This window comes from Canis aureus, chromosome 3 (genome assembly GCF_053574225.1).
Source record: "Canis aureus isolate CA01 chromosome 3, VMU_Caureus_v.1.0, whole genome shotgun sequence".
Lineage (NCBI taxonomy): Eukaryota > Metazoa > Chordata > Mammalia > Carnivora > Canidae > Canis > Canis aureus.
The window spans coordinates 10,590,982-10,614,223 of record NC_135613.1 but is presented as its reverse complement, the minus strand read 5'-3'; the positions used below and the strand labels follow the sequence as shown (position 1 = coordinate 10,614,223).

General features: G+C 36.2%; 1 protein-coding gene and 1 long non-coding RNA gene across 6 annotated transcripts in view; one reads left to right on the top strand and one right to left on the bottom strand.

The window, feature by feature from the left end:
* LOC144308469 (uncharacterized) overlaps positions 1–23,043 on the bottom strand; it is a 329,585-nt gene extending 306,542 nt beyond the window's left edge. For all 3 annotated transcript variants that reach the window (XM_077889042.1, XM_077889051.1, XM_077889061.1), the window contains exons 1-2: positions 22,799–23,043; positions 309–365 (exon numbers count right to left, since the gene is read on the bottom strand). The gene's annotated coding sequence lies outside the window, so the exon portion shown is untranslated. The remainder of the gene's footprint in view (positions 1–308; positions 366–22,798) is intronic.
* LOC144308513 (uncharacterized) overlaps positions 1–23,242 on the top strand; it is a 137,492-nt gene that overhangs the window by 42,056 nt on the left and 72,194 nt on the right. The window lies entirely within an intron of this gene.

Genomic DNA, 23,242 nt, shown 5'->3' with positions numbered 1-23,242 from the left:
CTAAAGTCCTTCTACAAAACAAATTAGATGCAAAGATTGCTGAGTGTGTTTGTGCAGAACTGCTGATGTTTCAAGCCAGATAGAACAGTAGCACCTATTCAAGTCACCACCACAGGGGACCTCTTAAAAGTCGGTTGACTTCACTATATGATAGGTTAGGATTGTTATTGGTTTATATTTATCTTCCTGCCAAAAGAAAAGCCGTGAGTCTAGAAGAAGGAATTAAGAGTAGTAGTTTCTGAGGAAACCAGTGCCACAATGAACTGTGTGGTAGGTCAATTTGTTCTTTAAGCAGGTCTGGCAATTACCTTGGAATACTAGGCCTTCATATTTTTTCCACGTTTTTTCTTTATGCTTTATCATTCCTGATGAAAGAAACAAGAACAGTAAAAAGAAAAGCTATAGGTTACTCTGAAAAGATGCCAAGTTTCTTTAGGGGAGTGGTTGTCTTAGGTGGCACTCTTACTACAGCACTGGGAGCTACACTGGTCCAAAGAGTAAAGCATGGCCTTTTGGGATCATAATGTGCTGTACATTTCTATTCCTATTGCTGCTCCCAGAATTTCTTATCTCTTGCCCTGGCAAATCATAACACACACATACACACAGGCACACACACACCCATCCCTGTCCAGTGCACCCAGTAGGGGGGAGGGGGCAGAAAAGACAAAGTCATTTATATAATGTGTCTCCCTGCTGAGCCCCTAATGGCCGAAGCTTTTGTTCTGCATTCAGTGGCTGCTTGTGATGGGCAGGAAGCTGCAGTCTCCCTTTGTTCCATGGCCTTATTCAGCAATTTAGATCCATCATAAAAATCAAATATGCATGTTGCAATCGCCTTGCCTACAACAGCTTCAATTTTCACCTTTCTTTAATTTGAACTCCACAGGGGAAGAAAGAGAACGAAGGAAAAGGGGAGAATGGGGAGAGGAAAAAAAAATTGCTTTGTATTTTTGCTCAGTGGACTGTGAAAATAGGCAGTAATGAAAAAATATATTTTTAATCTCCTAGATGTATCCTATTCGAAACAGCGCATACCACGAAACCAGGCCAGTTGAATCCCTTCTAGAAATGCCCTCAAACCATTCTGGTTATTGAGGCTCCAAAACTGGATGCGAAGTGGTTGGGAAGAGAGCAAAGTAGAATAGCATTACAAGAGGGTGGAAAGAGGAATACTATGTTTTGGGCTTGAGAAATCATCCCATTCAGAAAGGTGACAACTACACCACTTCTGGTTAAAAAAAAAAAAAAAAAAAATTTAAGGTCAACTGACTGTCATGAGTTTATTTTGTAGAATAAATGATTTGGGAAAAGGGTTCACAGATGGAATGAAAGAGAGATTACATTTAAAGATAAATATTTCCTCTCCAAATAAAAATGAACACATTGAAAGAGATGTTTTTGTCCACTTATTGATTTGTACACTATATTTAAAATTTTCCCAGAACTTCAAAGGATGTGTTCCCTGGGGTTCAAATAAATTTGCATCAGTGGCTTTGGTATTGATTATTCAGAAAAATACAGAAACCCTTTACCTAGTCCATTATTAGACTTGAACAGGGACTTTACAGAGGAGTTCATGCTCTAAATATAAACAATATGGCCAATATTTATTTGATTTGTTAAAAAAAATAAAAGATCTGAAGAACTTTGCCTCTTTATGCCTGGTTTTACTTATTATTATAGATTTTGAAAGCTCGAGCTAAAGTTGAAGCTGAACAGTTTGAAGATCCTTTGCCTGTTTTTATAAATGGAGCTCTTTCAGGGTAATTCCAGGGAGATTTGCTGTAGGCAACATTAGACAGCCGCAGAACATAATGTAGGATGGATGCAGACTGAAAGAGTGATCTTGAGGATCATTCAAGGTTGAAAAGCCTTTGATTGTCTTGAGTGGAACTTCTCCTGGAAGATGTACTGAGTGAGTCTGGGATCAAAACCAGTTTCAGAAGTTTGATCCAGTTGTAATATGGAAATCCACCAGATTCTGCTATGACTAATTAGAGATGTGTGAAGAAGGTTTCTCTTTTCCAACATTATTGATTTTTCTTTCAAACCCCCCCAGTTTCACAGAGAAAATCTCTGGCATTTAAAAGTGTTCAATTTAGTACAGTTCACTGATGCATGTAATCTTTGCTAACTGCATCCCATTTTCTCTGAACTTGGTTTTTCAGGTCCTCTTATGTTCTGGGTATATTTTAGGTTTACTTTTGGTTTTAAGTGAAATCAAGAATGCACCAGGACATATGAGTACTGAAAGGATAAATTTAATATTTGTAAGGGTTTTTTTTAGTTGCAATTTTTCCCTTCCCTCTGTTGGAAATGGAGGAAATTATCTATGCCCAGAAAAAAAGAGGTATAATTTTTAAAAGTGGAGTCCACAATTTAAGCTTCCATCTGAGTCAAGGGATTTGTTTATCTCTTGAATCTCATCTGGAAAATGTGAGAAAATTAAGATGGTAATAGTGCCTGGAAATTTACAACACTGGAGAAAATCTGTAGTTGTATAGGCTAGCTCAGGCAAAAGCTGTGGCTCTGTGCTTCCTCAACTCCCTTTCTCCCCCCTTCATTTAACACTATCCCATGTCTCTTAGACTATTGTGGACAGATATCAGATCCTATAACTTTTCATTGAAGTCAGAACCATATGCTGTCATTTTATGTTTTCAGCTTCTCTTTAATGAGAAAAGATGCTGGATAGATGTATCAGATGGTAAATGTTGCATATTGGAGAGTGAAGCCTTTTCTCTTTGAATGTAAGATAATTTAATGTGCGAGAGTTTATTTTTAATTGAACATTTTTCTCTCCCATATCAAATGGGAACTTTTCTTTGTCCTCAGTTCTGTTTTCCCAAGAAATAACTTATAGGAAGCATAGAGGAAAAATTGTTCAGGTATTTTCTTGACTAGGCTTCCTTTTCAGGCCACCTGGTTTGTATTTCAAGGTCATGCTACTTACTTCCATGATTGTTACCTATGCTTTAAACAAAATGTTAGATTTCTTTTCCCTCAAGATGTCAATGTCTTTCAGAGTGCCTCTTTTTCTTCAGTATTAAATATATGTTGAACTAATAATAAGTCTGAATTACTGAAACTTTTCTCTTATATAAAATCATGTAGAAGTTGAGTGTAGGCTCCAGAATTAGTCTCAGTTCAAATTCTGTTTCCAACCTTGACCAACTCTGTGATCTCTGGCAAGTTAAGCCTCAGTGTCTTCATTTGTAAAATGAGTATGTGAGGGTAATAACACCTGATTCATATGATGATCAGAATTACAAGAGATTATACAAAGTTTGTTACAGGTTGAGTTACATGGAGATGAGCATTCAGGATGTTTACCATTTATTAGGGAGTACTCTTGGGATCAGCACCTCTGGAAAATGAGTTGTAGTGCATTCCCAGCAAAGACCTCAGCCAATCCTACAGGTAAGTTTTTTCAACTGAGAGCTACAGGTAAGTTTTTTCAACTGAGGGCCATCTTCTCTCAGGTCTCCCATTAGCTGGTGAAATAAGTCCTTCAAACTGGGTGGCCCATCCCAGTTTCCCCCAGAAGTATTTAGTAAATGCTCAATAAATGTTAGCTATGGAGTAGTGCCAGTGTACTGTGAGACTATTTACCTGTGAGACTATTCTCATCAGTATTGCAAACATTTGCTCCCCTTATATATATTAATTACAAGGGACAGTATAGTGTTGTGGTAAGAGCACAGCCCTGGAACTGGACTTCATGAATATGAGTCCCAATGCCCTAGTTAGCAGCTGAATGACCCAGATAGATTAGGATCATGTACCTTGGTTTTCTCAACCGTGAAATGGGAATAATAATAGTACCTATTTTCATAGGCTTATTATAAGGATTCAATATGTTAATACTGAACACTTTAAACAGTGCCTGGTATGTAATATGTTCTTACTGTGCTTATTGTTGTTATTTTCTTTCTTCTCTCAAGTTAAACATGTAGTCAAAAAGAACTTTGGAATCAGATAATTCATGGTTTAAAATCCCAGCTCTGTCACTTAACAACTATTTTTATTATGTTATTTAATCTGTGGTACTCAAGTTTTCTCATTTGTTAGAGACGTTTTGATGTCCCTTATAGAATGCACCAAGAATTTGAAGTTTTTATAAACCTATGTTTTAGTTCCTTTTCTGAAATATGGGAATAATCCTACCCTTAAGATGTCACGAAGATTGCATGAGTTCATATATGAAAAGTACATAGAATGATGCCTGATGCAAAGTGCACATTAAGTGTTAGCTAATAGGATGAAGATGATGATATCAACAACGCATATATAAAGTACTCTGCACAGTGCCTTGCATATATAAGCACTCAAATCGTATTTTTGAAGCCCATCATGGATCTATTATTTTATTCTCTCCTTATAGCCTTTATTTCCTATGTAATCTGGTCTGCTGTTCCTTTATTCTTGATTATTCCTTTCCTCTTCCCTCCTGGCTTCAGGTTTTTGAATGTTATGTGTGGGTAACATTAAATCATATCCTCTGACATCTTTTAAAAATTATTTTGATCTTTTTTCATTTTCTGGAGATAATAAGGCTGATGAGTGATTAAATGTTATCTTCAAGTGTAGGAAGGCTCTTGCTGCAGAAAGGATAGTTGTCAGTTCTCTGTCTTTAGGACAGAAGAAGAGAAATAGACTTAAATGTAATGTAAACCCAGTATGGATGACCAAAGAGGATGGTAAAATCTCTAACTCCAAGAGAGACTGAAAAACAAAGAGTGCTCTTAATTTAACTAGAATAAGTATGCACATATGTTCCCATCTAAATGAAAGAGAAAATTCTAAGGAATCTCTTTTGACTCCCACAATTTTCTGATTCTGCTATCCCAAAATATCTTAACCATAAATATTACCTGCTAATGTATACCTTGCTTATGCTATTTTACTCTATTGTCATATTATCTTTCCTGGTTTTATAATAGCTGCTGCCTTTATAAATTCAGAAGGATCTTGGTTTGGCACAGCCATCTACTATTTATAATAGCTTATAAACTATTTCTCTTTAAAATAGTATATAATAATAAACAATGACAGCTAGAATGTTCTTTTACACTCCAGAGGAAATAGCCTGATTAAATCCACCTTATTCATATACTCAGGGTTTTTATATTGTTTTAGATTTAAATATTGCCAAGTGTTAACCTTAGATTGTTACTTTGGCAGAAACTTGATAGTATAATTATGGCCTTTATAATTACTCATGTAGAAAACCATCTTAATTAAATAAACAAAAACTGAAGGCAAAGGAACATTATGATTGAGTTTATTCCATACGAATAAGAGGAAGAGTGGCTCAAAATAGAAGCAGACATCTGTGGAAATAAAGAAGAAAAATCTGCAGTTCTTAAAAACCTAGTCTTCTCTTTTGAGGATATTATCATATAGAGATCTAGGAAATAGCACAGCTTCAAACATACCCCTTAATAGATAGAGTAAAGCTGCATTTTTGATGGCAGACAAAGCTATCATCTTTGTTCAGACTTTGAACTACTACTGTAGCATCTTCTACCCAGGAATCTCATATTCCCACAAATTCTATACATAGTAGTTATTACATGTTAAATATATAAAGCATGAAATTTCTCTTCCTGAAAGTCCCTGAGAGTGTATAAATTATAGATCATTGTTTTTAGAACTTTTTCTTTGAGTTCCTTCTGACTATCCCCACTGAAGACCTAGGCCCTGTTAGTATGTCTTTTAGAAACTTACAGCACAGGAGAATTTTCTGTAATATTTTCTCATTAAGAAATATTGCTTCCCGGGGATCCCTGGGTGGCGCAGCGGTTTGGCGCCTGCCTTTGGCCCAGGGCGTGATCCTGGAGACCCGGGATCGAATCCCACGTCGGGCTCCCGGTGCATGGAGCCTGCTTCTCCCTCTGCCTGTGTCTCTGCCTCCCTCTCTCCCTTTCTCTGTGTGACTATCATAAATAAATAAAAAAAAAATTAAAAAAAAAAAAAAAGAAATATTGCTTCCCTAAAAAATATGAGGGAGCTAGCTGGATTTTTGTGTGTGTGAAATACACTAGAACTTTAGTTGTTTTTTTTTTTTTTTATATCTTTGTGCTTGGCACAGAATGGGTACTCAATAAGTAGTAATGGTTCACTGAGTCCATAAAAATTAGTTGTCAGGTTAAAAGAGATTCTTTTGGTATGATACATATTTATTGCATCAATGTCCACAGGAGTTCTGGAATTGCTTTCAGAGTTCAGAGCCTTTAGTACAGTCTTTTGAATATACTCATTTTTTCATATCAGTTAACATTTACAGAGTGCCTATAGTACATATTTTTAAGTAGCATGATTTTACTCATCAGTTGTCATTTATTTTTTTTTAGTTGAAGTATAGTTGACATACACTGTTGCATTAGTTTCTTGTGTACACATAGTGATTTGACCAGTCTGTTATGCCATGCATACTGCATGTGTAGTTACCATCTGTCACCATACTGAGCAATTACAATACAACTGGATATATTCCCTATGCTGTGCCTTTTATCCCTTTGATTTATTCATTCCATAACTGGAGGCCTGTATCTCCCATTCCTCTTCACATGGTTTACCTATCTATTCCTCCCCCACTCCCTTCTGACAACCATAAGTCTGTTCTCTGTGTTTATGGGTTTATTTCTGCTTTTTTGTTTATTTGTTCACTTGTTTTATATTTTAAATTCCTTATATAAATGAAATAATACGGTATTTTTCTATCTCAGTCTGACTTATTTCATTTAGCATAATACCCACTAGGTCTATCCATGTTGTCTCAGATGGCAAGATCTCATTTTTTATGGCTGAATAATATTCTGTTGTGTATATATCACACATTTATTTATTCAAAGATTTTATTTATTTCAGGGAGAGAGATAAAACCTAAGTGGGAGAGGGACAAGGGAGAGGCAGAGAATCCCTAGCAGACTCTATACCAAGCACGGAGCTCAACTTGGAGCTTCATCTCATGACCCTGAGTTCATGACCTGAGCCAAAACCTAGAGTTGGCTGCTTAACCAACTGAGCTGTCCCATATATGCCACATATTCTTTACCCATTCATCCATCAATGGATACTTAGGTTGTTTTCCTAAGTATTATATTGATACTATATTGTCTGTTATAAATAATGCTGCAATAAACATAGGAATGCATATATATTTTTGAATTAGTGTTTTCTTTAGTTAAATATCCAAAAGTGGAATTACTGGATCATATGCTGTTTCCATTTTTAATATTTTGAGGAACCTCCATACTGTTTTCCACAGTGGTTGCACAGTTTACATTCCACCAAGAGTACACACATGTTCCTTTTTCTCCACATCCTCACCAACGCTTGTTATTTCTTGTCTTTTTGTTTTAGCCATTCTGATTGGTATAAGATGGTATCTTATTGTAGTTTTGATTTATATTTCCCGGATGATTAGTGATATTGAGCATCTTTTCATATGTCTGTTAGCCATTTATATATCTTTTTTGGAAAAACGTCCATTCAGGTCCTCTACCCATTTTTTAACTGGATTATCTGGGATTTTTTGGTGTTGAGGTGTATAAGTTTTCTGTGTATTTTGGATACTAACCCCTTATTGGATATATAGTTTATAAATTTCTCCCATTGAGCAGTCCCTAATTCTTGTGTAGTTCCAATAGTTTTATTTTTGCATTTATTTTCCTTACCTGCAGAGGCATATCTAGAAAAATGTTGCTAAGACCAGTAAAGAGTTTATTGTCTATATTTTCCTTTAGGAGTTTTATGGTTTCAGGTATTACATGTAGGTTTTTAATCCATTTTGAATTTATTTTTGTGTATAGTATAAGAAAGTGGTCCAGTAGACTCCTAACTCTGGGAAACGAACTAGGGGTGGTGGAAGGGGAGGAGGGCGGGGGTGGAGGTGACTGGGTGGCGGGCACTGAGGTGGGCACTTGACGGGATGAACACTGGGTGTTATTCTGTATGTTGGCAAATTGAACACCAATAAAATATAAATTTATTATTAAAAAAAAAAGTGGTCCAGCTTCATTGTTCTCATGTAGTTGGCCAGTTTTCCCAGCATCATTTATTGAAGACATTATCTTATCCCTATTGTATTTTCTTGCCTCTTTTTTTTTTTTTTTTTTGCCTCTTTTGTTGTAGATTAATTGGCCATATAAATTTGTGTTTATTTCTGGTTCTGTGTTCTGTTCCACTGATCTTTGTGTCTTTTTTTCTGCCAGTATCACACTGTTTTTGATTACTGTAGCTTCGTAGTATCTGGGAGTATTTGGCTTTGTCCTTCTTTCTCAAGATTGTTTTGGCTAGTAGTTTGTTTATTTTCAATTATATCAATTGTCTGCCACTCTCCCTTCTGTCAGTAATAGTAACAATGCTGAAGGGGGACAGTAAAAAATAAGAAATGGTTTTCCTTCAGAGTTAACATTTAGAAATGTATGTACAAATTAATATAGTACAAAATACAATGTTTTAATAGTTATAAAAGAAGCATAGAGTGAAATAGATGACGTATCTGGTTGAGCTTCATGGAAGAGGTTGTATTTCAGATGGATCTTGGTGGATATGGGTAGGAAAATATGGGAAAAGGATATGTCAGGCAAGAAGAAAAAACTTGTAAACAAAGGACCAAAAGCAGAAAAGCACTTGGTTCAATTAGAGAATGGTTGAATAGTAGGTAAAGTAAGAAAAGAAACCAGGGAGATAGAACTCTGGAGCCAGGGTCCCTGGGTATAAATCGTAGTACTGACACATATTAACTGTCTTTTGACAAGTGACTTGAACTGTGTGTCTTAGTTTCTCATCTTTAAAATGGGGATAATATCTTTATTTTTTTTTATTAAGTTGATATGAACAATAAGATACCATATGTAATGCACCTAGAACAGTGCCCAGCATATAGCAAGCATTATGTAAGTGTTAGAAGGCAGGAGGGTGGACATTCTTTCCGGGATGCCCCTGAAAGCTTTTGAGCAATGGGGGCAAAGAGATAGAAGCTGTGCTTTGATAGGACAATCCTGGCAGTACTGTGCATAACTGAAGATCAGAGGGACATTAGCTGAAAGAGAGATCTGGGAAGAGGAAATGAGGGATTGGATGGGGCACTGGCTGTGGGAATGACAAGGAAGAGATGTAAGTAAGAGATTGCACAGTCTTTAAAACAGGCACATACTAACTTTTCAAATTTTTTTTTAAGATTTTATTTATTCATGAGAGACACATACACACACACAGAGAGAAGCAGAGACACAGGCAGAGGGAGAAGCAGGCTCTGTGCAGGGAACCCGACATGGGACTCGATCCCGGGACCCCAGGATCACTCCCTGGGCTGAAGGCAGGCGCTCAACCGCTGAGCCACTCAGGCATCCCACATTCCCACATTTCAAGTTTTTGAATGAGAATATCTTTGTTTTTGAAACAACCAGAAGTCATTTTGAAATAAGTCTAGTGACCAAAGTGGGAGATTTCTGGTTATAAAACAAAACAAAAGATGAATTTAAAAAGTAATAAAATGGGTTTTGTTTTGTGGCTTCTTAAACTGGTACTAAAGGCAATTCCAAAAGAGATTTGCTAGAAAACAAAAAATGTACAGTACATTTATCAGTGGAATAAATATATAATTTCGCCAGGTTATTATGATAGAGGAAAATAGTCACTTGGTTGTATTAATATTAGCGTACATATTTAATCATCAGTAATATTGCAGATACTACCTTTTTAATAAGAAAATTTAATAAAGTTTGAAAGTAATTCCTAATTTGTAATGATAATTCCTTGAATACAATCTTATGGAATGGGGATAAAAAATACTTGAATGATAAGGACCAGAATTTGGTCTTTCCTTTATTTTATTTACCATGTCCTACTGTTTATATAGCTTTTGGACACTGCCACATCTTGATTTTTTTTCTTTATGTTACTGTTTTTTATATTTTATTAAAATGAAAATAGGAAGGAGGATGGGAAAGCCAGGATTCGTTAACTTTAGGTACTGCTAAAGCTAGGTAGGGGACTTAAATTAAATTTAAGTAGCCTGATTGGCTTTGCATAGCTGTTTGAAGATGCATTCTAACACTACCATTTTCTATATTCTGTTAGATTTATTAAGGGTCTTAACATATTGTTGACCTATGTGCAGTTCACTAAATATTGCTCTATGTGCTAATCGGATCAGCTTTCACTTATCACCTTGCATCTGCTCTGGGCTGGTGATAAAGGGCCACAACTTTTCCTAGAAAAATTTCATATGATACATTAAACTTAGTATTTAATTTTACTTAAAATACTCTTTTCAGGCAAATGAACCACAATGCAAGTTTATAAGTTGGAATTGCTAGAAATGTTTCCAAGGTAAACGTACTATGTATAGACACACATCTTTTTTTTATGAGAAATTCATTTTATTATTTAAAAAAAACTTTTTTGAGTACAGTTTTCAAACATTGTTGAATTAAAGTCGATGATATAGTGCTAATTCAATTTCTCCATTGTGTTATGCTATGCTCACCACAAGCGTAGCTACCGTCTGTCACCATATAATGTCATTATAATATATTGACTATATTTCCTATGCTGTGCCTTTTAGTACCATGATTTGTTCATTCCATACATAGGCACTTGTGTTTTCCACTCCACCCATTTTGCCCATCCCCTCACTCCTCTTCCCTCTGGCAACCATCAGTTTATTCTCTGTCCATATGGATCTATTTATGCTTTTTGTTTATTTGTTCATTTTATTTTAGATTTCACATTTAAGTGAAATCATTTGATATTTGTATTTGTCTGATTTATTTCACTTGTACAATACGCTCTTGATCCTTTCATGTTGTCTCAAATGGCAAGATCACTGTTTTTTATGGCTGTGTAATATTTGTGCATGCATGTATGTATATACACTCCTCCTTTTTTTAATCCACTTGTCTATTAGTTGACACTTAGGTTGCTTCCATGTCCTGTCTATTGTAAATAATTCTGCAGTAAACTTAGGGGTGCATATATCTTTTTGAATTAGTGTTTTTGTTTCTTTGGGTAAATACCCAGTAATGGAATTAATGGATCATACGGTATTTCTATTTTTAATTTTTTTTTAGAAACCTCTATACTATTTTACATAGTGGCTGCATCTATTTACATTCCTACCCAACAGTGCTTTAGTTCCTTTTTTCTCCATATTCTCCATATTACCAATATTTGTTTTTTCTTGAAGACATAAATCTTTAAAAATTATCAATTAATTAATATATAACAGGATATATATTTTTACAATAAAAACACTACAAAAAGACAAAAAGAGAATGATTACTATTTGCTGTCAGTGAGGAGGGGCTTCTGTAACTGGAGACTATACCGGAAGTGGGGCTTTTTTCCACCAGGTATATCCCAGGGAAAAGGAAGTTTTCACTTCCCATAGGAAAAGGAGGGTTGAAACAATGTATGATATCCTAAAAGTGAAATAGAACTTCATGATGAATTTAGAGCAGAAACCTGAATGGAAGTCATTATGAACATAGTCTCTGTCTCTTGTTGAAAAGACAAGACTCAGTAGGAAAAACCTTCAGTCATTAGTTTAGCAAAAGTCAAGACTCACATTGGAAATACTAGAAGGAACTAGGATCTCTTTGTCAATTCCAACATAAGGTTTTATATTGATATGTGTTGTCAGACCCTCCTTTTGCAAATGAAAGCTAACAATCATTTGGCAGTGAGGATGCCAGTAATTTAGTGTTTATGAAATGTAGTTACTTCTCAGGTTAGAATTAACCATTTGCTACCTGTACCTTCTACCGAATTCAAATATGTTGGTTCTTGCCAAGGTCTGTAGTGGGAGATTGAGTGGCAGGAAATAGATCCAGTCTGTTGATTCATCAGTATAACATCAATCCAGTGAACTCAGAATAGGATGGAAGTCATAAGGGCATTTCATAATTCCTAATAAACCAGCAAAGGAAATGTGTGAACATTCAAGAGTATGAGATTGCATTCTCAGTCTGGATGCCATTCTTCCCCAAATACCCAGAAAATTTCAAAATAGCTCTGGGTTATAAATAGACAAACAAAAAAGTTACCTGCTTTGATGGGCAGTTTTTCATTTGTTAACTATGGTGTCTTTGTTCAGGCTGCTATAACAAAATACCATAAACCAGGTGGCTTAGAAACACCAGAAATTTCTTGGAATTCCGGAGGTTGGGAAGTCCAAGATCAAGATATCAGCAGATTTATTGTTTGGTGAAAGCCTGCTTCCTGGGTCATAGATGGCCATCTTCTCTGTCTTCACATTGTAGGAAGGGTGAGGAATCTCTCTGGGGTCTCTTGTATAAGTACACTATCCCATTCATGAGGGCTCTGCCCCCAAGCGTCAATCATCTTGAAAAAGCCCCACTTCCAAATATCACACCCTGAGGGAATAGATTTCAGCATATGAATTCTTAGGGGACACAGATACTCAGCCTATAACATTGATTCCAGCTGTTCAGAGCAGCATAACTTGTACTGGTCAGAGAAGCAGAAATAAAAACCTGTGTTTACAGGGACATTTCCAGCAAATGCAAGCAAGAATTATTGTATGTTGGGAATGGCAATAAAGTCTTTAAAACTCATTAAAATAACACATTTTGTTGCTTTTCAGCCTTCTACCAAAAATCCTTCTTATCAATGCCATGAAAAGAATTTAGAGAATAACTGAGTATACAGCTATGCCAAGAATTTAAATTGACCTGAGGGCCTTCATGCAAATAAGATTTCTGTTATCAAACAGAATTCTCTGATTTGTTAGTGTTTTTGATATGACTAGTTGATATGCAGATCAACCTCTAGTAGGATATTGACCTTTGAAGTTTTTGTAACCACCTTATAAATTGTGAAGCATTATCAAATGTATCTCTTTTAGGATTGCCCTATTCCTATTGGCTGGTAGTGGTCATTCTGCAAATAGCTACCATGTGTGTACTATGTACCAACTACTCATCTAAGTACTAGAAAAATAATAATGAATAAAACATTTTATATTTAAATATAACAAAAATGCATAAAATTAATAAAGAACTTCAGATAATGATAAGTGCAGTGAATAGGAAAAAAGAGGCTATCGAGATATAGGGTGAGGAAGAGAGTGGGTTGTGGGCAGGGAATGAGAAATATTTTAAACAGGTTAGTCTGGAAAGATCAGTTTGAAGATCTGACTGCTAAAGGCCACAGATGTTGAGCAGAAGTAAGCCATAAATTCCCGGTTGGGGAACAAGAATTGCAAAGACACCCTGTGATAAGACCAAGCTTGGCTTATTGAAGGAATGATAAGAAGGCCAGGTTATGAGGTAAATAAAGCTCAATGGGACTTGTAATCTTACAGGCACTGAATGGCAAATGAATGAGAGAAGGTACTTGGTAAAAGATCTTTACTTTCAAATTTTTGTTTTTCTTTTTGCACAGATTTCTTCTTACTAAAGAGACAAGATGAACCATTTTAAAGAACAGAATTATCTTAACTGTTTTACTCCTTTCCCCTAGTGTCCTAAGAAAAATTTATCTTTGAATACCTTGTTTCCGATCTTCCTCCTCTGAGTATCCAGAAATATCCTCTTCAATTATTAGCTTTTTGATAATATTTACAGAGGAAATATAGATCAGTCATATATGCCTTTTTGTCACAATGCTTATCAAAGGAAATGAAGAGGAAAATACTGAATAAATATGTATTACAGTAATTCTGTCTTTTGAAGCAGTCTGCCTTTATTATCATAGATTTAGGTCATTGTGTTCCATCAGGTCCATACCATTTAATATATAAATTTGGACAGGTTACTTAACCTCTCATGAAACTCTGTTTTCTCATCTATAATATGTGGAGGTGACTACTCTTTATGTCAGAGGTTTGTGAGGATCATGAGACCATGTATATGAAGTGTTTAGTGCAGTGCTTGGTACACACAATTATGGAGGACTTGCTGTTAGGTTATCATGAATATCTTCATTCCTTCCAGTCACCTCCCAGTAAACTTTTCTGCAAACTTTTTCAAGTAGTTCCAATAAACTTTTATGTTGGCTTTTCCCACCAGCTTATGTCACTGATCAAATATCTTTTTCTCCAGTGTCCAGCTGAAAGAAACTGTATATTTATGAGACCATCTTTTGGGAACAAAAATGCCTGGAGTCAGTGGTCTATTAAAAACCTAGTATTAATTAAGGCTCCTGTCAAACTCCTGACAAAACCTATGTGTACTGTATAGCTATACCAAGGATTCCAGAGCATAGGTGAAAACATGTATGTTGCCCTTGATCTCCTGAGCTACATTTGGCAAGTATCCAGTCACTCATTTTTATCTAATTAATGACATTCCTGGCATATAGGGATCATATAACAGAATCCGTTCATACTCTGCCTGCAAAAACCCACTTTGTTCTCCTACCTGCAAAAAAAATAATAATAATTGGCAACCTCTGTTATTCATTTTTTATGTCATTTTTAATACACATTTTGAATTCTCCCTTCCTCCCCCTTCCCTCCCTCCCTCTCCTTACTTTTTCTGCCCTCTCCTCTCCCACTCCCTCCTGCCTTCCCCTGCATCCCATTCTCCTCCCTCCCTTCAAGTCTGTCTCTCTTTTCTACTGAAGGAAAGAAAAGCTTCTTGGGGGCAAGGGTATAATAGGAAATTAACATCATCAATTGAGCTGATTCTAGAAGTATTCTTGAATCTCAAGGATAGCTTGAGTAATGGTAGCATTATCATGATCCTCTGAGAAGACCATGACCATTCCCTCCACCACATTTTAGCTTCTGCTATTTTCCTTGCTTAGAATACTTTTTCCTTTTCTTCCATCTTTAAAGAACATTTTAAAATCTCACCTCTTTCCATAAATCTTATTAACTCTGGAGTTAATGGATCTTTTTTCTCCCCCCACTTTTTGCTCTCTAATTCATATTATTAACCTTGTACATAAGTTTAAAGGCTTATTTTCCCAATTAGATTTTTTTTTTTTCAGAGCAGTGACCAGGTCATATACCTTTTTAGTTTCGTACTGTTTCCATCTCTCCCCACCCCAGCCATCATCATGCTTTTAAACGCCTGAGCATTACATCTTCGTTTGGAAAGAGGGCATGTTAGCAAATTTCTAGACCTTTTAAGAGAATCAAGACAACTGTATGTTTTATAACATTATAGATACTACACAGGGCAAAACTTAGCTCTTATTGTAAGAAGCCTATCTACAATTACAGATCTAGGCCAACAGAATGCCTTGGGGCCTACCTTCATACCTCATTTCACCCCAAATTTCCAAGTGAGTTTAGATTATGTCTGAGTCTGAGCATCCAAGTCAAATCTGGAAAGTCATGCCAACCTCCAAATAAATTAAAAATCCCTGAGGAAAAATTAGGCTTTTTGTTTCTCCTTTTATATACTTTTGGTTCATTTAGCCTCTCATATATATCACCACCAGAAAGAAGATAAAGAAAGAATGCCAGTCATTCAAGTGTTTAAATTTTTTGTTGATAGCTGCAGTAAATTGGTTAGAGAAGTTAAGGAAAAATCTGCACTAAGAGGAAATTTAGAGACTATGGTTTTCATTTATCCACTCCTTCATTTCATCAGTTAATGACAAACCATAAAAACAGATTAACGCATAAAGGGAAGAACACTATATATCCTCAGAAGAAAATAATACTTGTTGAAGTTAAAAAATATGAGACATTTAAAAGTAAAGAGGATGGTAGCTAATGAGCTCTGTTATATAAATTAAAGAATATCACTGAGATCCTGAATAAACAGGCCATCTAACAGAGGGAGATATCTGTACCCGGTAACTACATCCTGCTATGTAAGTTTAAAAGGGAAAAAGAGAAGACAGTGCTGAGCAAGAAGCCATGTATACCTGGATGTGCTCTATTAAAAGAGGCGCTTGATTGCTCAGTAATTGCAGAGCTAGGCTCTTGGGGAGGCCTTTGTCATCCCTCCTTGGCTGACACCAGACGATAGTGTGGCTCTGTGATAAGAAACAGAGGACCAGTGTCTCCATGGTAACTAACTGAGCTCTATATATTACACTCATTACAAATGAAGATAGATAGTAAAAAAAAAAAAATGTATTAACACAGAGAGGGAATATATATATATGTGTGTGAGTGTATATATGTATCTTGTCTTCTATCTAGAAAGTGAATAAAATAAAATAAAAATGTGATTGCGCTGAATAGACAAGGTTGATAGGCCTTTTTTCCCCATTGGTGCAGGTAAATATTTCATTTTTCAGCTCCTCTGATGGTTTTGTTCTGAACCCACCCAGCTGTAGCTTGAAAGATTAATGATGGGCAGCAAAAGAACCTGAGAAGAGGCAATGAATGAATAGAAACCAGCACCAGAGAAGAAAGAGTTTTGCCTGGCCTTTGGGACAAATAAATAAGGATTTACTAAGTCTGCTGGTTTCATCCCCATAGCAGGAAAACCTGGAACCCATTAGAATGGAAACCTGGACATTTTTATAATGTTATAATTCCTAGAGTTCCAAACTCACACAGCCTAGTGACAGGGAAAAAAGAAAAGAAAGAGGGAAGAAAAATCTGTTTCCTTTCTAATTTTCTCTTCTGTAGTTATTGATTTTACTTTAACACAACTAACTTTACTGTGCGTCTCCTAACATAAGACCATTACACCTATGTGTAGATCTTTATAAGGTTAAACATATTTTCTGAAAGCTCAGCCTGCCTATGTCATGCATTTTAAAGAAAAAGTCCAAATTAAAGAAGTCATCAGTGAGTAAACCATTAACACTAGAAATTAAAAGTTTTGATTCAAGACACAGAATGCAAATATTTGGCCAGAGAACAAAGACCCAGGAGCTTTTTGCAACTGTTATATTAGCTTTGATGTATTAGTCCATCTGTTCTTAGATGAATGACTTTAAACTCTGAAAGAAGGACCCTTGGTAGCCCAGCAGGGATTTTTGCTGATTCTTAAGATTGGTTTCTGTGTTTTTTTCCCTCAGTCACTCCAATTTCTGAACAAGTATTTGGGTCATTGCTAGAAAGGATATAAGTGTATTTTAAAAACAAAATAGGTTTAAAATAAAAAAAAGTAAAAACAAAATCAGTATTTCACCTCATTTGAGTAACATAATTTTCTGCCTTTCATTTTTTCTTACTGAAAAATCTTACTCCTCTACAATTCTTGTGAATTCTTCTAGAGTCTTCCGAGATAGGGATGTAAAAAGAAAGGGGGGGGGGAGGAATAGTGTAAGTACATACCTAAGAGGAATGAAAATATATGTCCCACACAAAAACTTGCACACAAATTTCATATCAGCTTATTCATAATTGCCATAAAGTAGAAACAACACAAATGTCCATCAGCTGATGAGTGGATAATATAATGTGGTATAAGCATACAATGGAATGTTATTCGGCAATAAAAAGGAATGGAGTACTGATACATGTTACAACATTAACCTTGCAAACATTATGCTAGGTGAAAGAAGCGAATCATAAAAGACCAAATATTGTATGAATCCATTTATAAGAAATTTCAGGAATAGGCAGATCTACAGAGACAAAAAACACATGAGTAGTTGCTTAGGCTGGGAAGGGGCATGGGGAGAGGAGGGTGACTGCTAACAAATAGAGGGTTTCTTTTGAGGATGATGAAAATGTATTAAAATTCATTATGATGATTGCAAAACTTTTTGAATGTGCTAAAAAAAATGGACATTTTAAATGGATAAATTGCATGGTATGTAAACTATATCTCCATAAAAGGATTATCTCCATAAAAGGGGCATGGGGAGAGGAGGGTGACTGCTAACAAATAGAGGGTTTCTTTTGAGGATGATGAAAATGTATTAAAATTCATTATGGGGATCCCTGGGTGGCGCAGCGGTTTAGCGCCTGCCTTTGGCCCAGGGCGGGATCCCGGAGACCCGGGATCGAATCCCGCATCGGGCTCCCGGTGCATGGAGCCTGCTTCTCCCTCTGCCTCTCTCTCTCTCTCTCTCTCTCATGAATAAATAAATAAAATCTTTAAAAAAAAATCATTATGATGATTGCAAAGCTTTTTGAATGTGCTAAAAAAAATGGACATTTTAAAAGGATAAATTGCATGGTATGTAAACTATATCTCCATAAAAGGATCTCCAACTTGGGTGGAGATGAACATGATCATAAGATGCCTGTATGTCCTGATTTGCCCAGAATTGTGCCAATTTTTGCCATTTGGGCCAACAAATTAATACCTCTGCTTTCACTTTTCCAAAGTGTCCTATTTGGATGATAAACTATATGGTTGCCTTGTATATAATCAGGAGTCCTATGACTTTCTGAAGTGTATCCTAAAGTTACCTAATGAAAATACCACTTGAGATTCCTATTAGTAGTAAAGATTCGGGGCAGCCCGGGTGGCTCAGCAGTTTAGTGCCGCCTTTGGCCCAGGGCCTGATACTGGAGACCCGGGATCGAGTCCTGCGTCGGGCTCCCTGCGTCCCTGCGTGGAGCCTGCTTCTGCCTCTGCCTGTGTCCCTGCCCGCCCCCCCCCCCCCCCCCGTGTGTGTCTCTCTCATGAGTAAATGAAATCTTAAAAAAAAAAATAGTAAAGATTCATGTGTCCCTTCCATGGATTCTAATTTAGTATGTCAGAGGTGGAAACTGGTGTTTTGTATTTTTGATAATTTAGCGAATACTGTGAATGCCAAAATGAATTCAATGAATGTCAGAAATTCACTGTTTTGCATGTTTATAAAAAAGAGGTGATCTAATGACCATTTGGGGCAAAGAGAATTTCAGGGAGGTATGAGAAGACTGCAGGAAATGACCTGACAGGAGGTCAGAAAATGAATTTTGACTGTGATGAGGATCAAGAGAACAATGGGAATAACATTCAGCACAAGTGGTGCTGCTGTATCTTCTTTTTCTTTTCTTTTTTCTTTTTATCTTGTCTGATTTATTCATTTTTATTCTCAAATTTTTATTTAACTTCTAGTTAGTTGAAATACAGTGCAATATTGGTTTCAGGAATACAATTCAGTGGTTCAGCATTTACAGTCAACACTCAGAGCTTACCATAGCAGGTACCTTCCTTAATGCTCATCACCCATCCAGCCCATCCCCCACCCACCTCCCTCTATCAGCTGTTTGTTCTTTGTCACTAAGAGTCTCTTATGGTTTGTTTCCCTCTCTCTTTTTTATTTTACCCCCTCCTATAGATATATCTGTTTCGTTTCTTAAATTCCACATATGAGTGAAATAATAAGGTATTTGTGTTTCTCTGACTTAATTTTGCTTAGCATAATACAGTCTAGCTCCATCCACATTGTCGCAAATGGCAAGATTTCATTCTTTTTGCTGGCCAAGTAATACTCTGTAATACTCCATATCTCCTTTATCCACTCATCAGTTGGTGGACATTTCAGTTCTATCCATAGTTTGGCTATTGTTGACATGCTGCTAGAAACATCAGGGACACGTTCTCTTCTAATCTGTATTTTTGTATCCATTGCGTAAATACCTAGTAGTGCAATTGTTAGATCATAGGGTAGTTATATTGTTAACTTCTTGAGGAACCTGCATACTGTTTTCCAGAGTAGCTGCACCAGTTTGCATTCCCACCAGCAGTGCAAGACAGTTCCCCTTTCTCCACATTCTCACAAACACAAAACCTGTTTTTTCTTCTGTTGGTAATTTTAGCCATTCTGACAAGTGTGAGGTGATATCTCATTGTGGTTTTGATTTGTATTTCACTAATGAAGAGTAATGTTGAGCATCTTTTCACGTGTCTGTTAGCCATCTGGATGTCTTCCTTGGATAAATATTCATGTCTTCTGCCCATTTCTTAACTGGATTAGTTTTTAACTGTTGAGTTTGATAATTTCTTTATAAATTTTAGATACTAACCCTTTATCAGATAAGTAATTTGAAAATATCCTCTTCCATTCTGTAGGCTGCCTTTTAGTTTTGTTGATTGTTTCCTTCACTGTGCAGAGGCTTTTAATCTCGATGAAGTCCCAACAGTTCATTTTTGCTTTTGTTTCCCTTGTGTCTGTGATGTGTCTAGTAGGAAGTTGCTATGGCCAAGGTTAAAGGTTGCTGCCTGTGTTCTTCTCTGGTATTTTGATGGTTTTCTGTCTCATATTTAGGTCTTTCATCCATTTTGAATTTATTTTTGTGTGTGGCGTAGAAAGTGGTCCAGTTTCATTCTTCTGCATGTTACTATCTAGTTTTCCTAACACCACTTGTTGAAGAGATTGTATTTTTTCCACTGAATATCCTTTTTTGCTTTGTTAAAGATTAGTTGACTATATAGTTGTGGGACAAGTGCTACTTCTAAAAAAAATATCTTTCTTCTTCTTAGAAGAAAACAGATCTGTTATCTGTTATTTTGTAAGAATGAGTGAAGGCAAAACTGGTAATGGTCCATTGGAAGTTTTTTCTCCAGAGTGGCTGCATGTAGAGACAGGTAGGTTCTGGGATATCCCTGGCTATTATAGTCCTACCTCAGAACCTAATATCCACTGCCTTCACTCAGTCTCTTCTGGCTGGTCCCATCCCACAGCCTTTCACTCAAAACTTTATTGTTGAGAACTGTTTAACACCCGGGTTTGGAGACAAAAGGAGAACCCTCAGCTGAGGCAGAGCAGTCTTAGAAACTTAGGAAAATGCAAGAAACTTGAGCATAAGGGTAATTTTTAAAAAACTGCCATAGACCAAAGGTTTGTATCGTCCCAAGATTTGTATTTTGAAACCTAATCTCAAGTGTGATGCTGTATGGAAGTAGAACTTTTGAGATGTGATTAGGTCATGAGGGCTCTGGAATGGAATTAGTGCTTTTAAAAATGAGATCCCAGAGAGATCCTTCACCCCTTCTGCCCTGTGAGAACACAATAAAAAGATTGCTGCCTGTCAGTCAGGAAGTGGGCTGTCACCCAGACACTGTATCTTCCGGTGCTTTCATCTTGGACTTCCCAGCTTTCAGAATTTTTAGAAATAAATTTCTGTTGTTTATAAGTTACCCTATTTATGGCATTTTGTTATAGCGGCCTGAGCAAACTGAGACAACTACAAAAAGGAGCAAAGGAAATGGGGCCATGGTTTCTTAAAATGAATATGAGCAGTGGGGCATATAGCACAATATGAACAAAACTTTGATGAAAAGCAATCCATCGTAATACGCATATGTAAAAATATGCATATTATTAAATATTTGAAATTATTTGTGACTTATTTGAATCAACATTAACTTCTCTGTAAAATGTTTAGTCTTCATTGCTGTTGTTCATATTGAAGAGCTCTTCACAGTCTCAGAGTCTGAATCTGAAATGAAAATTGTGGTAAAGAAGCCTATACTTTCCCACATGTGCAGAATTGTCATAAAATGACTTGAGGAGGAAAAAGTCATTACAAACCTGTTCTCTCATTTGGCCAGATTGCTTTAATTCTCAGCTTTTTTTTTTTTTTTTTCCTTCTTTAATCAATCAAGAAAATGCTCTCCTGCAGATTCATAGCTCAGAAGTATACTCTTCCTTGCTCGTGTCCATGCTCAAGCCTCTTGATCTCCAGAGAAAAAGGTTGACATCTGGGGAGATTTCCTTGTTTCACTTTGTTCCAGCAAACTGTTTGAAATATTCAGGCTTTTTATTGAAATTTGAGTCTTCATTCTCTCTTTTAGGTACTGTCTAAAAGTTTTCAATGTTTTAAAAAGGATTCCTAAAATGTTTTTTAAAAGATTCCTAATTAGTTGAGGGAATGCAGCCTAGAGTGAATATTACTATTACAAAAAACAGTACAAATTGAACTTCTGAGGTTTCTAAGCTGCTGCTTTTTAATGGAGTATTTCATGTATGCCTTTTAGGTTCCAATATGATAGTAGTAAGACACATTAACAGATCAGTGTGGCAATATTAATTATCACAAGAAAATTTAGATGTCCAGGTTTGGTGCTTCTGTATGATCAGACACTCATGCACTGGCATTGAAAGCAGTTTAACGTTGTCCAAAAGACAAACATTTGGAAAAGCTTTAAACAATTTTGACTGCAGGGATTACAAATTTTAGTCTAATGTTGCAGATCTACTAGATCCTAGTAAGCAACAGGAGTAAAAACATTTTCTAGAAGAAAAAACCTGGGATGAATTTCAGGTAACTGATTTCAGATGAGTAATAAAACATCAGGTTTAGTAGACCCACAAACATGAGACTACATAGGACTCTAAGATAATAGACCCAAGACACCAGAAACTAAATACTAGACAAGACCATGGCTTTGAATTTTGATTTTGGGCAGGAAGTGAGGATGTTCTGAACAATAAGGATACAATCCAGAGAAATTATAGCAAAGCAAACTGGTTTAAAACAATAACTCCGATGTATATTGGGAGGGACTTTACTGCACTTGAAATCAGAAAATAACAGCTTCTAAGGTTTATTTGTTGCTATTCCTGATCCTGATCGAGTATTTCAGTTCTAGACTTCCATTAAGATGCTTAGTAAACTCTGACAATCAACCAAGGGCCAGGCTATGATAAGGGTTTCCATTTTAAACAAAGTCAAATAGCATTGAACCAAAAAAGAAAGAAAGTTTATTTAAGGCATTGGTGTGTTTGTTGAAGATGTGGGTTATGCTGTAAGAGCAGGGTAGCAGTAAAGAACAAAGGCTGACATCAGATAGAACTCATTTCCTCCACTTCCTTTTTATATGACTTTGAAAGGGGCTGTGACTTAATCTGTTTGACTTTTGATATATTGAGTTTTGGTGGATACTGTCTTCTAATGTGGGTTTACTTACACCCCCAGCAGCAGTGTTTTAGGGTTCCAGTTTCTCCACATCCTTACCAACTTTCAGGTGAGTAGATGATGACTTCTCATTGTGATTTTTGTTTGCATTTCTCTGTTGACTAGTGTTATTTAGCACCTTTACATATGTTTCTTAGATTCTTGGATATCCTGTTTTGTGAAGTGCCTGTTCCAGTCTCTTGCTTGTTTTTTAAAATTGAATTTTTTTATCTTACTGATCTGTAATTTAAATATATATATGTATATGGTTAGGAGTCTATTATTGGATATGCATATTGCAAATATTTTCTCCTACTCTGTAGCTTGCATTTTACTCTTAATGGAGTCTTTGTTGAGCAATAGTTTTTATTTTTTTAAAGATTTTATTTATTTATTCATGAGAGACAGAGAGAAGCAGAGACGCAGGCTGAGGGAGAGAAGCGGACAGCCCCATATGGAACTCGATCCTGGGACCCCAGAATCACACCCTGAGCCAAAGGCAGA